The following is a 12,660-nucleotide window of genomic DNA, read 5'->3' as shown; positions in this document are numbered from 1 at the left end:
TTTTTTTTTTTCATGTGAAGGACAAAATATCCCAACAATGAAAGGAAATACCACTGTGGTTCCAGAAAACATAACTCTTGTCACTAAATCTCCTTATTTTTAATCAGAAATAATGCCATTCCAATTGATTTTTTAATATGCTTAAAAATGTGACAGATAAGTACTTTTAGCTTTAAATGAAGATAAGCAAAGACGGTGGGGTAAGAGGTGTTCTGGTCATCTCAAAGCTTTCAGAGCTCAGCCTTCCTCCCCCAAGAACACACCTAATAGAGCATCAGAATCTAGAGGCAGAAAATACTGTACAGAAACATCTGTTGAGCCTGAACAAGGTAAATCTAAAAAGTACAAGAACATTCAAGAGTGAAAAAGAGAGGAAAGACAGACTACCTTTGGGTCAAAATACTATCCCACAAACTTGGAAGGGGAACAAGTAACATGATTAAAGTTCTACATTAGGGCACCATTGAACCACAGGTCTTCAAAGCAAGTTCAAACCAGCAAGTCTTCAAAGCAAGTTCACAACTGACACTTGAATTTACCAGGGGATGTTCACATGTAGGAAACAGGGACTTCAAACTGGAAACAGTATCTTTTCCCCCTCACAGAAAATGCAAAATTGGAAATTGATACAGAAAAGTTGGATGTTTCACCATGCTTCATAAACTGGCATTGCTGGCAACATGGGGCATACATCCTGCATGGCAGCCTCTGTCCCTCCTCCAAGCAGATAAAGCAGAGACTGGTACTGTATCCCAACTCCACTCTAAGAAGTCAGTGTTTCCCACATGATCCAGAGGTTTTGAGTCTCCTGCTTCGTGACATCACACAACCCACAAGATGGTGAAGATGGGGTGAGGGGTGTGGGGTGGACCAGGAGATAATCCGACCGGGGCCTAGAGTCTCTCTCTCTTGTAACACCACCACACAAGACAAATTAAGATAATTTCCCTACTGAAGAGAGGAAGAAACCCCCTGCATTTAGTTGGTCTGCTTGATTTCTGACCTCCAGTGAGAGCTCAACCCAGACTATCTACCTTATGATTCCCATTCATTACACTCAATGGTGCCATCACCTCTAGAAAGAGAGTAACTGACCAAGAAACTTTGATTTTTGACTGGATATGACTTAAAGCACACGATTCCTAGTGCAGCCCTAGGTACAAGTAGATTAAAAAAAAAACAAAAATGTTTTTTAAATGAATGACAGAGGGAAAAGGCAAGAGGAGTTTCTTCTGTGGGCAAAAGCCAAAGATGATCCTTAAGACTGGGACCAATTTAAGATGAAGATATTCTTTAACAATATCATGCCCTCAGTTTAAATGACAGACAAGATCAATAAGCAAGAAAAACAGAGAAAACAATGTTTTCAACCTTTTACAGTTCTTGAGGAGTTCAAGTTCCTTTAGAACAGTATTTTTCACACTAGAGTAACATGCAGACCTTATTAAAGAAAATATTTCCCAAGAACCCTAGAAATGATGTAAACATTGTTTGTATCATGCTACTTAATTATGAACAAACATAAACCAGATGTAAGGTCCTTATGGGCTTCCCTTGTGGCTCAGCGGGTAAAGAATCCGCCTGCAATGCAGGAGACCTGGGTTCGATCCCTGATTTGGGAAGATCCCCTGGAGCAGGGAAAGGCTACCCCACTCCAGTATTCTGGCCTGGAGAATTCCATGGACTGTATAGTTACATATGTATATAATATGTAATAGTTTTTTTTTTTTAAGGGCTTCCCTGGTGGCTCAGCTGGTAAAGAATCTGCTACTTATACTGATAATGCCAAAACATTTAAGTGCCCAACACACATTTGCAAAACCAATGGCTTGATAATTAGCAACATTCATTTAATCCGATAAGGGATGCACCTCTGCTGAAACTACACCCCGACAGCTAATGTCAGCAAGTACTGGCAGCTTGAGAGCTATGCTTTTGAGCCACATTTACAGGACTGAAACCCGCTCCCCCATCACTTTTCTATTGGGAACACAGACAACCCAACCCACTGTGTTGTCAGTCACTTTTGATTTACATGGACACATCATTTACACTAAGCCCATTGGTGTGCCTTCCTCATCAGCCACGACAAAGAATGTAGTGCTGTCAATCTGAAAAACAGAGGCAGGTTTTGAAATGGTGTAGTCAAGTCTTTCATGTAAGAGTCATTTGGATGATTGCAAATGTTCTCAGATTAATTTATTTTATTTTATCATATAATGATAACATAAAATTAAAACAAAAATATTTAGTCTTCTAAGACTCCCATGCATACAAATAAAGACCCAAAGGACCCCTGACTTGAGAAGCATTGCTGACATAGTCCGAGGATGTGCCCAGAGGTATTTTTCCACTTATTATATAGCATCCTAGGTCCTTCAAGTGTCAGAAACTCCTAGGTATTTAAAAAGGTGAGACAATAAGTTTCTGGAAGGTCAGCGTCATTCTAGTGCCTGGGACACTGGCAGGCACGTGAACACTGAGAGAGTTAGAGAAAGAATTATAGAAATATGCTTGAGCTACTGCATCTATACATCTTTATATTAAGGAATACAGACTAAGGTCTTAAGGTTTAAAATTCACTTTTCTCTTTTTGTAATTACTCTGACAAAAGAAATTACAAATTTGGAAGACCCCAAATATTCACCAGCTAAAGCAAAGAAACTGTCCTTTTGAGGAACTGATTTCAAAGAAATCATATGTGTTATTCCACCATTACAACTTTCCTCAGTTGAAACAGTGCTTACTTCCCATTTCACAACGTGGCATTAGACTAAGACAGCCAGATGGAAGCAGCCTGAATCCCATGATAAATAATCTCTTCCCATTTCTTCCTTCCAATGACATACCACAGTCAGATGTTACCTAAGCTTTAACAAGCTACACATGAAGCAAGAAAGTATATTGTATATACTCTCTCAGGAGGAAAAAGTAGACATTTGAGTCATTACAGCAACTTAACCTCTCCTATCATCTAAGAGGTCTCTCCACCGTCAGCCACCATGCTTCCATTCAAAGCAGATTAGCCTGATTTAGCTACTTCCATTCTACAAATGAAATAAGATCATGTAACCTGGGAAGAAACGGAGAAACAGGAAAAGATGTTTACATGCTCAAAGTGACAGGAGAAGTATGACTATAAATTTGAACAGTGATTCAAGACAGGAGTAAATGAAAAGTTCAGGCTAAAAAACAAGTCAGAAAAGAGTCTGTGGTTCTTGGGACACAGTCTTCCAGTGACACCCCCATTTTAAGCATTTCTCTTTTTGTCCACACTGTAAGGCAGAGTAAACAGTCTCTCATCAAAACCTGACAGCAAAGCTCACAAAAATCAGTGAGGTCTGAGCATCAGAGCCAGCCGTTGTCCCAACGGCCAGCACTGGCAGTCCTCCAAGGACGGGAAAGCCAGAATACCTTTCTGGGGCCAGGAGGCCAAAAAGAAATTACTATCTTGAGATGTAACTCAAATATTAGAACCAGAAAAGGTCACCATCAGCAAGCAGAGCTCATAAAAACTAAGCCACACACATACTCCTGCTGGGTCCAGGAGCAAGGTTTGAAAGCTTCAAGATAAAGCTGCTGTCTTAACAGACAGGTTTCTCCCACTCAGCAGTAGGGTAATATAGTAATTGTGATAGAGGATATGCTGAAGAGAGAAAACAAAAAGCAACATACCAGCAACAGTTAGAAAATAAAGATACATAGATATACAGATAAAGATACATAAAGATATTCATTTATCTATATATCTATCTCTATGTATCTCCAGTTCTGAATGCATAAAAGGCAGAGAATAACTGGAAAACTCATGGCTAGAACACTGATGGGGTCCAAAGCCAGTACCAAAGGAAAGCATTGCACACAGCCAAAAACACCCCTGAACTTCTTCCAGTACTGAGGGTCAACCCACCATTATGTCTCAAGGCCGGAACAAATCTTCTATCTCCTTAGATGAGCATCAGACACTACTGGCCATATGACTGAAAGAAATGGATTTATCTTCAAACACTATAAACACACTCCAAAGCACTCAAATGCTCACATTTGGAAGATACTCAAGAGCTGAGATCAACCAAAGAAGAGCCAATTTAACTCTCACATCAAAAGCTGCCTCGGAGCCATAACCTCATTGAGTGCAAAGAGAGGGGAAACTGAGGCCTCACTCCATGTCTTCAACCCTCTCCCTGTATTTATTTCTCTTTGCATCCACCTCTCTTCTCTCCCTTTCCCATCTTGCAAAGCACCATATCATGTAGGCGAAGTGGGAAAAGCCCTAAAGTAGAACCCAAGAAAGGGAAATGTAAAGGAAGCCCTGACCAGTGCTGAAACTATGCCTCTGCCCACTCGTAGCTGTGAGTGTTTTTAAAATCGCCTAGTGAAGTGGGTCTGGCCCTGTGGAACCTGTTGCTCTTTTCCTCTCTATTTTAGTCATCATCTTTATAGTTATTCGTCAGGCTGAAATAAACCATTTGACAACCCACATCCAGGTCACACATGGGTAGTTTCGGTTCTTCCCAACTAAATTTCTTGATTCTAAATTATTCAGCAGAAGACTCTTCAACACTGAACATGCAGAAAGGATACCAGTCATGTGAAACAGCTGACCACACAGGTTCAGTTTTAGTGCCTGAACAAATCCACCCCAGCCCTGTCGGGCAGGTCACCAAATCACACGAACTGCTATTACGCTGGAAGCACCGACTCTGAGTGTGGTCTGGTTATGGGAGGGAAGTCAGTGCCCATTCACAAATGCACTGTGGTTCCGGCGCTGCTGGAACGCTGTGTCTCTGCTTCTGAGGACGTGGGGCTCTAACTTCATTTATTGATGTGAATCAGTCCACAAATGACATTATCACTACAAGTGGAAATGAGAAAAGCCTGAAAAATTTTGGCTCTGACTCTGAGAGATGAATTCCTGCCATGCACCTGCCTCAGTCAAATGCTCAATATGCACACGTGTGTGTGTGTAAGTGCACACATATGCACCCATATGCACACATGCACACCCTATAGCCTTCTCTCCTTGCCAATCCCAGAACATACCAGCTCTCACTAGGAACTGGGAAGTACAGGGATGCGTGCTCAGTCGCTCAGGTGTGTCTGACTCTTTGCAACCCTCTGGACTGTAGCCCGCCAGGCTCCTCTGACCATGGGATTTCCCAGGCAAGAATTCTTGAGTGGGTTGCCATTTCCTTTCCCCAAAGTATACAGAGGGAACCAACAAAAGAAATGAAGAGAAAGCAGGCAGCATGAGCTGCATTCTCAGTATATGAAGCAAGGAATCAAAGAACACAGGTTTATTTGATTCATTCAGCAAATACTGAGTACATTTACTAAGTACCTACTAAATACAAACCCCACTTTCACCAAGATAACGCCTCTGGCACCAGAAAGTGGCTAGGCTAGGTTATTACAGGTCTGCTCTCTGTTTCTCCTCAGACATTCTCCAACCAGTTCATACACTTTTTTGGCAATCCTCCTTCCAGAGTTCTCTTACATAACTACATTGCCTTGCCCATTCTGGTTTCACCTGTTGGTTCACCTTGTTCCAGCTTATTAAAAAGTGGTGACAGCCCAGCCTGACCCTCTTAACCATATACACTAGCCCACCTCAGGTCAACAGATTACACGGCTGCTCAAGACACTCCCCTCCTTGGCCTTTAAGAAAAAGAGTCCCTCGGTTTTCTAAGAGGAAATGAACTTAAGAATGTGTTAACAACATCCCAGAGACCATTTTTATTCTTTCCCAATACAATATTATTTTCTAAGTATCACCATTATTGATGACTGAGAAATTTAACCAAATTTGCTTAATATTTTGATCTAAGAGCTTGAATTTATGTTTGAAATGGAAATCACCACTACATTTTGCCTCTACAGGAACCAAACATTCTCATATTCTCCTCAAACTGTACATGAACACCTCCTGGGATAGGCATGGGACAGGGTGACCTGGGGGGAGATGGAATGCCAGGTGGGAAACTAAGCCACCAGATGAAGTGGCACACCTTTCTAGAGAGACAATTTTCCCCTTGGAAGAAAATATAACATTTTAAGTTAAAACAAGCTCCAGTATATAGTAAAATGAACAAATACAGTGCATGATTTTTTTAAGATAAGAACTCAAGAAGACTTCAAAGAAAGTTCCTGTTTGCACTCTGTCGGTCAGGCTATGCCCACAATATATGGAGCTTCCTGCAAATAACTCTCCTGCCTTTACAAGCTCTTCAAGGAAATTTGTGAGAAATGTTTCACTCACACTATGAAATTCTTGAGAGCACAGATCAAAATGGAGCAGGACACTATGGTCCTTGCCCCTGAATGCCTCTTTTATCTTTGGAAAAGCTTTAGTCAAGGAATAAGTTTAATCAGAGAAATGAGAACTTGCAGAAATTAAAACAGTCAAAGGAGACCAAATAATAATGTACTCATTAAGCAAAGTCAAGGGCCTTTAGTTCCTTCTCAAGGACTATAGATAATATTCTGAGCCATATCCTGTGAGCTGTCTTGTAGAGACCAAAACCCCCAGCAGGTGGAAGAAATTAACTACATGATAACCAGACTGTAGTCATGAAATAAGCTGCCACAATTCTGAGATTTGGCCTCAAAGAAATGGAAAGAAATTGCCCCTAATATTGAAGATTAACTGTACCTAAAACAACCAAGATGGCACTGGTCAGACCACTGGTGATCAGTTTGAAGACAACTGTGAGCGATGACTTTTTTTGCATGATGCCCCTCCCTCTGTCTATAAAAGCTCTTACCCCTGCTTCTGGGGGCGGCGGGGGCGGGGGCAGGACTCAGCCTTTGGACAGATGTCCAACCCCCCACACCCCTTGTCAGCATCTGAAATAAAGCAAACTTTCCACCAACCTGGCGTCTTTATTGGCTTTTAAATGGCAAACAGCCAGACCCCTTTTTTGGTAACAAAACTACGTATCCTCTGTCTCTCTGTCTCACAGGGACCTAGGACAGTGTGTAAGACAGTGCCCGGCACAAAACAGGCACTCTAATGTGAGAAGAATAATTTGGCTGAAATAATGGCAATAGCAGTATCAGTGACAAAAGTTTTTCTTTTTTTTTTTAATCACATTTGAACGGGAGGAAGGGAAGGTGAACAGCCGTATGAGAACATGGAATAGAAGCAACCCAATTTGCCCAAACAGCTAATGGCTGCCAGGTAAACAATCAGATGAAGACACTCAGTTCAGTTCTTCTCTGCTTGAACAAGTACAGTAAGGCAAATATTGTACTTGTTAATCTCACAGAAAACAGTGGTAGGGCTTAGGACACAAGTCTACCAAACGACACTGGTGACATTAAATTTAATAACTTATGCAGGGTTGGAAGAGCATCGTGATAATAATAATGTCACCAATGATATTAAGTCCTGGGTTAACAATGACCTTAAGAAGGTTATTTTGATCATTTGAGAGTTGTGTCAAATATTTCCTACTGAGACTTCACAGCTCTGAAAAGTAGTTCAGTGTGCGTGTGTATAAAATATGGTGTGGGCTCCCCTCTCCTTATTCCAAATATCGTCACCTTTTTCAACCAGCTGGACCCAAACCAAGTCACAGATGAAAGATGATTCAAAGTATACGGCTTATAGCAAAGTTTACATGTTTCTACTTCCCTGGTGGAAGCACTGCATTTTTACTCATTTGTAAATAATGGAAAAGATGGGTATCTCACACACACACATTCTCTACACAAGCCATCTTATACTGCAGCGAGTCACCTTGCATGCCCAGTATACTCCAACCTTCCCAACTGGAGGGAGAAGCTGAGCAGAGGAGGAACTGAGGACCCCCAGCCCTCAGGTCTAAGCTGCGAACGGTGAGCCAGGCCCCTGCTGCCTTCTGCAGCTATTTTCTTGGCTAAGTCTTATGCCTCAAATACAGGAACTGTCAACCAAAATCATTTCAGATCTTCCTAACAATGGCAGCCAGAGATCCATAAAATATCAACAGAAATCCAGAGAGCAGAAAAACATTTTCTAGTATTAACATGTTTGTAGCTCCTGAGGAAGAAGTGAAAATAGCTCAAGACCTACCATGACTCCAGGCAGAGACAGACACAAATTAATCTCAGTAAAACCTGACTATCTTTCCTTCAAGTAACTTGATGTTATGTTATTTCTGTAGGAGCCATAGGAGCAGAGAGTCTATTTTTCACGATTTTATCATTTCATTCTTGGTTTAAAAGTGAGAGCTTTTTGGTTTACATCTGGGAATCAAATGCTTTTTTATTAACTGGACAAGTCCCTTAACATTTTTAGGTCTAAAATTCTTCATCAATCAGAAATTTTAAAAAGTGTATGACCCCATCTAATTCTGAAAATTAAATGAATGAACTTATAAAATAGGTACCCATGAATATCTGTGTCTAGCAATATAAATGCACAATAATGTCTTGTTTTCTACACAGCAGCAGGAAAACAACAAATACAAAAACTACTATAGAATGCCAAACTGGCTAGCAGCCGGGCCACAGGGCTGACGCTCAGGTGCAGCCTAGAGGCCCGGAGAAGAAGGTGACGTAACCAAGTCGCTGAGAAGCCGGGTCTCCTAAAACAAGTTGGGGAAGAATCTCCAATCGCTGTGTAACTACACTCTAACTACAAAGTGCCCTTTTCAGGGCCCAGATACAAGCAAGTAAAACTTTCTCCCCAAACTCGGACTCTGAACTTGGCCTCGCCCCCAAGGCGTGCCTGGAAGTCCTGTCAAGCTCAGCCGGGGCTCGCCAGGTCCCAAGGGCAGCCAGAGCCGCCGCCTCATCCTCGTCGCCTTCATCCTCCTTGCTTTCCCAGGGGTCAGACCCGCCTGGTTCTTGGCAGAGAGCAATATTTAAACAAGGACCAAGGTAGCTTTTGTTTTTCCTTTTAATAAACCTTACGGGAATTATATATGCAGATGCGTGTTACCTTTTGATCTTAAACCCTTATTTCAACAGTGTTAATGTCTCTTTAATACTGGCTACCTAATTGGGTACAAGATCTTCAAAAGTGAAAGAGGAGAGTGAAAAAGTTGGCTTAAAGCTCAACATTCAGAAAACAAAGATCATGGCATCTGGTCCCATCACTTCATGGCAGATAGATGGGGAAACAGTGGAAACAGTGGCTGACTTTATTTTGGGGGATTCCAAAATCATTGCAGATGATGACTGCAGCCATGAAATTAAAAGACGCTTACTCCTTGGAAGGAAAGTTATGACCAAACCAGACAGCATATTAAAAAGCAGAGACGTTACTTTGCCAACAAAGATCTGTCTAGTCAAAGCTATGGTTTCTCCAGTAGTCATTTATGGATGTGAGAGTTGGACTATAAAGAAAGCCGAGCGCCGAAGAATTGATACCTTTGAACTGTGGTGTTGGAGAAGACTCTTGAGAGTCCCTTGGACTGCAAGGAGATCCAACCAGTCCATCGTAAAGGAGATCAGTCCTGGGTGTTCATTGGAAGGACTGATGCTGAAGCTGAAAGTCCAATACTTTGGCCACCTGATGCAAAGAGCTGACTCATTTGAAAAGACCCTGATGCTGGGAAAGATTGAGGGCAGGAGGAGAAGGGGATGAGAGAGGATGAGATGGTTGGATGGCATCATTGACTCAATGGACATGAGTTTGGGTAGACTCCAGGAGTTGGTGATGACAGGAAAGCCTGGCATGCTGCAGTCCATGCGGTTGCAAAGGGTTGGACACAACTGAGCAACTGAACTGAATTGAACTGATCCTTTTTAAAAAAATTTTGTCTTATTTTCAAGAGACCATCACTCTGTCATACGGCTTATGTAATGTTCCTTTGGTGATTCTCATACCTCGTGAATGTGAATTTGGGTTGTTTTACTTTATTCACATCAATTCCCTCCACTTTTAAACTTTTTATTTACATTTCTTTTATTACTGTATTACATTTATTCTCATTCTGGATTCTCTTTATTGCTTATTACTTTGCTTTTAATATAATAAAAATAGATGATTTGATTGACACATTTCTTCAAGTTGGTGTTCTTAAACAGAAAGCTAAATACTAAACATCTGAAGAACTGTTTCTTCTTGCACAGTACAAATAAGGTCAACACTCACAGCATCTGTCAAGCTGTAAATGCCACTGATACTTGCCATCTGTAAATTTAAATGGTAAATTATGAGAGGTGTTCTATTAAGAAGCTCTGGTCTTAGCAATTAGATTGCTAAGAGAATATAATTCTGTACAAGTAGAGAGCTAATACAATGAAATGAATTTTATTATTAGTGCAGTATAAATTGTTATTGATTTTGAGTTTATGTGCTTTCTTGTTTATTCTAAAGATTGATTTTTCGACATAAAGTAAAAAGTAGCTACCTCAGTAATGCCTTTAAAGCTTTACAAACATACTTATTAAACTGAATCTTTGAAACATTATCATTACTCTGTTAGCAACTAATAAGTATCTGTATTTTTCAAAATAGATGAGGTAATATTTTTAACTGTTTAGGCAGAAATGGTTTTTTTTCTTTTTTTTCAGAAATGTTTTCTTGAATACTGCTCATGCAATTTCCTTCCTTAACACACACTGACCTTTATGCCCAGTTTTAAATTCTTATATTCTTTTGACCTTCTTTGTCCTTTCAATAAGCCCCTTCACTGAAGAGTCATCAATAAACACAGATTATTCCAAACGTCTTATGTACACCCCTTCTCATTTCCACTGATTTTAATCTACTTCAGACGTGTTACAACAGTTATCTATCACTTCATAACAACACAACAAAGTGATTTAAAACAGCAACCATTTTATTTACATGATTTCACTGCCATCAACTTGGGTAGGGCTCAGGCAGGTGGTTTTCTGCTGGCTTGCCTGGGATCATGTAGTCATGGTAGCTTTATTGTGGCTTCAGGGTCTTAAAGTGCCTCACTCATACGTTTAGAAGCTGGTGCTGGCTGTTAGCTGGACCTGTGTCTTCAGGAGGCTCACACTGACTTTGTCACATAGTGGCAATGTTTCAAGAGGTTTAGTAGTAGTGCACAAATGCTTTTCAAGCCTCAGCATCTATCATATTTGTTAATATTCCATTGATCAAAGCAAGTCACATGGCCAAGCCCTAAGTCAATGGGGGAGGGGATTATACAAGGTCATGAACACAGGGAGATGTACTTTATTGGAGGCCCTTACTATAACAATATACCATGGTTGTTATTTAGTCACTAAGTTGTGTCCAACTCTTTATGACCCCATGGACTGTAGCCCACCAGGATCCTCTGTCCATGGGATTACCCAGGCAAAAATACTGGAGTGGGTTGCCATTTCCTTTTCCTGGGGATTGAACCCACATCTCCTGCATTGGCAGGCAGATTCTTTACCACTGAACCACCTAGGAAGCCCAATAATATACCATACCTAGCCTCTGAATACATTCTCTCAGGCTCCTGTCCTAAGAAACTCCAGTTTATTCTATATAACCACAGCTGGACAGTCCTTCTTAAACGCTAATTGTTCTATCATTTTGGAGCTTAGTGTTTCTCAACCAGTGGTAATTTTTTTCCCTAGAAGACATTTGGCAATAACAATTTTTAGTTTCACAATTTGAAAAGTGGGAGATGCCACTACCATCCATTAGAGGCCAGGGATGCTGGTAAATATCCTATGATACACAGGCCCAGCCACCCACAATGAAACAAATAATCTGGTCAAAAATGTCAGTCCTGAGGTTGACAAAACCTTCACCCTAGTTCATCAACCCCTAGAGATGCCCCAATAAAAAAGAGAATGAAAGGTAAACTCTGTTCGGACGTCCAAAATCTACAATCTGATCTCACCTTATATATACAAACATTTCTCCCTTTAGTCTCAATCAGGGTTCCTACTGTTCTCCAGATATGCCACACTTGATTGCATGACTAACTTAATAGCTCATCATTGTGACAAAATGTAAATATCAAACATCCTTTAGCTTTTTTCCCTTCTGCCTAACCAAATCATTTCCCAGCCTCAGGGGAAGAGTTGGATCCTGCTTTTCCTACCAAAGTTTCCACAATTTCACTGTGACCTTACAAGGACATTGTGTAGCATGTACTGTCAGCTCAGGCCACAGAATGCTTTTTTATTTCTAGTCTTTTTCACGGTTTTATTTGTCATTTTAAAGTTCTGATTCATCTGGAATTTATTTTGGGTCAGGTGTGAGCTGACAGATTCAGCTTTATTTTGTCCTGAATTTCTACTTAGTTATCTCAACACCATTTATGTAACAACCTCTTCCCCTCGGATTTAGATACCACCTTTACCATGTACTAAATTCTCGTATGTATTTCAGTTTATTTCTGGACTTTCTAGTCTGTTCTATTGAGGAATAGAGGAATTTTTAAAGGATTCTTCAGCTTATAAAAAAGATTCCTAAAGGAATCCTATTGGATTGTTTTTTGTATTTTTAACTGTTTAAAGTACTTCACAAGGTCCTAAGGAATGCTTTTGAATATTCCCAGCAATATCCTCAGGGGAAGGCCAAGCTTACATAATCTGTCTCTTATATTTTGAAGAATTAGAGAAAAGAGAGGAGGAAAAAAGAAACAAGAGGCACTTCTTTTCTATTTTAGCATCCAGAAACAGCTAAAAGCAGCGCACAACCATCTCCTTGGCATGAAATATACTCTACAGTGACGTAAGTCTAAGGCTGTAGCA

This window comes from Cervus canadensis, chromosome 14 (genome assembly GCF_019320065.1).
Source record: "Cervus canadensis isolate Bull #8, Minnesota chromosome 14, ASM1932006v1, whole genome shotgun sequence".
NCBI lineage: Eukaryota > Metazoa > Chordata > Mammalia > Artiodactyla > Cervidae > Cervus > Cervus canadensis.
This window is presented reverse-complemented; position numbering follows the sequence as displayed.